This window comes from Daphnia carinata, chromosome 4 (genome assembly GCF_022539665.2).
Source record: "Daphnia carinata strain CSIRO-1 chromosome 4, CSIRO_AGI_Dcar_HiC_V3, whole genome shotgun sequence".
Classification (NCBI taxonomy): domain Eukaryota; kingdom Metazoa; phylum Arthropoda; class Branchiopoda; order Diplostraca; family Daphniidae; genus Daphnia; species Daphnia carinata.
The window spans coordinates 4,782,980-4,788,459 of record NC_081334.1 but is presented as its reverse complement, the minus strand read 5'-3'; the positions used below and the strand labels follow the sequence as shown (position 1 = coordinate 4,788,459).

The 5,480-nt window shown below is 33.2% G+C and overlaps 1 long non-coding RNA gene across 1 annotated transcript; it reads left to right on the top strand.

The window, feature by feature from the left end:
• The first annotated feature begins 3,948 nt into the window (after nucleotides 1-3,948).
• LOC130695677 (uncharacterized) lies at nucleotides 3,949-4,956 on the top strand. The gene is made up of 4 exons (XR_009002448.2): nucleotides 3,949-3,966; nucleotides 4,098-4,159; nucleotides 4,370-4,572; nucleotides 4,645-4,956. It is a non-coding gene; the product is annotated as an uncharacterized LOC130695677 (long non-coding RNA).
• Nucleotides 4,957-5,480: the final 524 nt, after the last annotated feature.

The window sequence follows — 5,480 nt, the reverse complement described above, 5'->3', positions numbered from 1 at the left end:
CGCTAGAAATTTAGGGCCCGACAAAACAACAAGCCCGACTTTTACCTAAAACATTTATATTAATAAAACTAGATAACTATACATGATGTAGATGCTAAATTTAACAAGAATCACGAATATGACATTTGTTTTTATGTAGACTTAATGGTTATTGAGTTATTTCAAATGTAAATGTAGGTGCGCTAGAAATTTAAGGCCCGACAAAACAACAAGCCCGATTTTTACCTCAAAATTTATATTAATAAAACTAGATAACTATACATGATTTATATGTTAAATTTAACAAGAATCATGAAAATGAAATTTGTTGTTTACCATGTTAAAACCATTAGATAAATAACGGTTAGGCAAGGCAGCCTGACTAGTAGTTCCCGCCAATTTTTTCTGCTATGCTGAACTTCAGACGAAGTCCGGCAGCGAAGGTGTATAGTCACGTATGTAAAACATCTGAAGTTCTAGAAAATGCTCTTGAGCAATGTTGTAATCATAACTTTTATTTCCCGTTTATTAAGTTGTTTGGCATAGTGGTATAAAAAACAATTTTTATCTTATGCTTTTCTTTCAGGAATTTTATTTTGGTTTACTGCTGTTCCTGGATGGACAATGAACGATAGAAACAACAACATAGTAAGGTGGCAACTCATTTGGCATGAATATATATATAAGTGAACAAGTTTTCTCAAATCAAATTATAAGTATTTGTGTAGATTTTCCTCTTTTGGGCTTAAGTCACCAAACATTTTTTTATTCTTTAGGGTTTGTCGAATGTGTGTACGCTTCTAATTTATTTCATCTTTTTATTTAGTGGAATACAATTTATTTCAGTTTTTCTGTTGTAGTTTGGAAGCCACAAAGATGGTCCGAGTAATCACTACAGCACCTAGTCACACAAGGACTTGAAGCAATGAACATCAAGATGTGGTCAGTAAATCTGTAGTTTCGTCCATGTCATTATGCATGCCCAGTCTTCCAACATGATTTGATCGAAATGTAGAGGCGGAGACAATTTTAGGAGGGACCAATGACTGAAGAAACTAATTAGGTGACTGGTTTGTTTTGTGTTTTATTAAAACTTCCCCGTGTCATTTTCAAGAGATATTTCTTTTGTGTTTAGATAGTTCTACGGATGTGTAAGGAATGATGGTTGCAGCGTAGGTGGATATAACCTATCATTTATCTAGATCTACTGACTGAGGATGTCTATTATGGTAGCAGTATTGTTTTCGTACAGCCTGACCAGAATAACAAACTCATTGTCGAAGCTTTGTACATTTTACTTTGCAGTACAATACTTTTTATTGTTATAAATTTTGTCTTTTTAGCTGCGGAATGGAGCTGGAATAGGGAACATTGGAACTGTAGTTTGTTGAACAACCAAACTTATCTTGAAGAGCTGCAGAAAAAGAATGGAACATTACCCTTCCAAACACCTGCTTCCAAATGGTAGTTGTAATTATTTGTTGCTACACGATACATTCAGTCAATTCTTCGTAAACTGTTCTTTTTCACAGGTTAATGGCAGGGGTCTTATTCACTGTCTCAAGAATGCAAGTTTAAACAAGATATTGCTTTTGATTACCTCTGCTGGTAACTTTTATATTTCTAGTTAAGCTATGGCTTTTATCAAAAAGAGTTTTAACTAACATCTAAGCTTCTTTCCTCTTCTCAAAAGAGCTGCTTAGGAAGTTAGCTAGAGTGACGAAGATGTGTCATCACAGCAGGATAAGTGTAAAAAAAAAAGCAAGTTCTACAGCAAAATCATTGTTCCATCACAATATATATTCAGCACTATAACTGCACTCATGTCACAAAACTTTGCTTGAATCATACCGCCCTCATGATATATTGTTTACAAATAACTCCCTCTGGTGCAGGATTAATCCCTTCAATATTGCCACTGATAATGTTGGCTACACATTCTCGGAGGTGATAGCTACTACAGAAATACAACTTACCTTTGTTAGCAGTCTTGCTAGGATGAAAAACCAGGAAAATTCCGTCATCACTTCTGAAAGTGTTACTGCCCACATTTTACTTCCTCCCTAGAAATTCAAACAGTACGAAAAGATAAGTGTTGAATTATTACCAATCTAGGATGGAAACCATTAAAAAGGTAGGTTGATTTTCATTTTCAGGCAGAATATACGACTACAAGGAAATAGAACTAATAATTTTTTTAGAAGTAATTACTCTTAATTCTGAAACACTTACTACACCTTTTAGATCATTTGTTAGAAAGTATTCTTCAGTCATACTTTCAAGTTTAATCAAAAATAGTATAGAGATGCTGAATCAGTCTAATCAGTTACTTGCTGATCTTTAGTAATGTCTAACCATTGTCGAATGAAATACCTTGTGAATCTTGATGGTACCATTTCTCGCAGTAGTCACAGCCACTGTTTTAAAATATGAAATCTATTGTTATCTAAGAAGTAATTAACAGGTTTTCAAATACTTGCACCTTAAATTTGCTGGCATTTGAGCTTTGGCAGATTTACTAAACTTGCTCTTCCAGGCAATTTTCTTTTCGTCTCATCATTGTGTTTAATTTGGATTGCATTTCATGTAAAGTCCATTGCATGTCTTTGTAAGCTTTCTCTCTAAATCTTTAAAGAAATTAGTAAATCAAGACATGGAATTACCTCATGGTGGAAGCTTTATTGTAAATTAAGAATCGTTCAATTTTAACTAAACGTACGGTACACCATTTGTACGAAAAGCCAAATCAACTCCCATTTTTAAGCGCTTAGAGTAGTAGTACCCTTTGTTTTATTTTCTTGCAAGGAATGATAGTTCAAATGTAAAAGTAGGTACGCTAGAAATTTAAGGCCCGACAAAACAACAAGCCCGACTTTTATCTAAAAAATTAAAACTTAATAAAACTAGATAACTTTATATGAGTTAGATGCTAAATTTAACAAGAATTACGAATATGAAATTTGTTTTTATGTAGATTTAGTGGTTATTGAGTTATTTCAAATGTAAAAGTAGGTACGCTAGAAATTTAAGGCCCGACAAAACAACAAGCCCGATTTTTACCTAAAAAATTTATATTAATTAAACTAGATAACTTTATATGAATTAGATGCTAAATTTAACAAGAATCACGAATATGAAATTTGTTTTTATGTAGACTTAATGGTTATTGACTTATTTCAAAGGTAAAAGTAGGTGCGCTAGAAATTTAGGGCCCGACAAAACAACAAGCCCGACTTTTACCTAAAACATTTATATTAATAAAACTAGATAACTTTATATGAATTATGCTAAATTTAACAAGAATCACGAATATGAAATTTGTTTTTATGTAGACTTAATGGTTATTGAGTTATTTCAAAGGTAAAAGTAGGTGCGCTAGAAATTTAGGGCCCGACAAAACAACAAGCCCGACTTTTACCTAAAACATTTATATTAATAAAACTAGATAACTTTATATGAATTCGATGCTAAATTTAACAAGAATCACGAATATGAAATTTGTTTTTATGTAGACTTAATGGTTATTGACTTATTTCAAAGGTAAAAGTAGGTGCGCTAGAAATTTAGGGCCCGACAAAACAACAAGCCCGACTTTTACCTAAAACATTTATATTAATAAAACTAGATAACTATACATGATGTAGATGCTAAATTTAACAAGAATCACGAATATGACATTTGTTTTTATGTAGACTTAATGGTTATTGAGTTATTTCAAATGTAAATGTAGGTGCGCTAGAAATTTAAGGCCCGACAAAACAACAAGCCCGATTTTTACCTCAAAATTTATATTAATAAAACTAGATAACTATACATGATTTATATGTTAAATTTAACAAGAATCATGAAAATGAAATTTGTTGTTTACCATGTTAAAACCATTAGATAAATAACGGTTAGGCAAGGCAGCCTGACTAGTAGTTCCCGCCAATTTTTTCTGCTATGCTGAACTTCAGACGAAGTCCGGCAGCGAAGGTGTATAGTCACGTATGTAAAACATCTGAAGTTCTAGAAAATGCTCTTGAGCAATGTTGTAATCATAACTTTTATTTCCCGTTTATTAAGTTGTTTGGCATAGTGGTATAAAAAACAATTTTTATCTTATGCTTTTCTTTCAGGAATTTTATTTTGGTTTACTGCTGTTCCTGGATGGACAATGAACGATAGAAACAACAACGTAGTAAGCTGGCAACTCATTTGGCATGAATATATATAAGTGAACAAATATTCTCAAATCAAATTATAAGTATTTGTGTAGATTTTCCTCTTTTGGGCTTAAGTCACCAAACATTTTTTTATTCTTTAGGGTTTGTCGGATGTGTGTACGCTTCTAATTTATTTCATCTTTTTATTTAGTGGAATATAATTTATTTCAGTTTTTCTGTTGTAGTTTGGAAGCCACAAAGACGGTCCGAGTAATCACTACAGCACCTAGTCACACAAGGACTTGAAGCAATGAACATCAAGATGTGGTCAGTAAATCTGTAGTTTCGTCCATGTCATTATGCATGCCCAGTCTTCCAACATGATTTGATCGAAATGTAGAGGCGGAGACAATTTTAGGAGGGACCAATGACTGAAGAAACTAATTAGGTGACTGGTTTGTTTTGTGTTTTATTAAAACTTCCCCGTGTCATTTTCAAGAGATATTTCTTTTGTGTTTAGATAGTTCTACGGATGTGTAAGGAATGATGGTTGCAGCGTAGGTGGATATAACCTATCATTTATCTAGATCTACTGACTGAGGATGTCTATTATGGTAGCAGTATTGTTTTCGTACAGCCTGACCAGAATAACAAACTCATTGTCGAAGCTTTGTACATTTTACTTTGCAGTACAATACTTTTTATTGTTATAAATTTTGTCTTTTTAGCTGCGGAATGGAGCTGGAATAGGGAACATTGGAACTGTAGTTTGTTGAACAACCAAACTTATCTTGAAGAGCTGCAGAAAAAGAATGGAACATTACCCTGCCAAACACCTGCTTCCAAATGGTAGTTGTAATTATTTGTTGCTACACGATACATTCAGTCAATTCTTCGTAAACTGTTCTTTTTCACAGGTTAATGGCAGGGGTCTTATTCACTGTCTCAAGAATGCAAGTTTAAACAAGATATTGCTTTTGATTACCTCTGCTGGTAACTTTTATATTTCTAGTTAAGCTATGGCTTTTATCAAAAAGAGTTTTAACTAACATCTAAGCTTCTTTCCTCTTCTCAAAAGAGCTGCTTAGGAAGTTAGCTAGAGTGACGAAGATGTGTCATCACAGCAGGATAAGTGTAAAAAAAAAAGCAAGTTCTACAGCAAAATCATTGTTCCATCGCAATATATATTCAGCACTATAACTGCACTCATGTCACAAAACTTTGCTTGAATCATACCGCCCTCATGATATATTGTTTACAAATAACTCCCTCTGGTGCAGGATTAATCCCTTCAATATTGCCACTGATAATGTTGGCTACACATTCTCGGAGGTGATAGCTACTACAGAAATACAA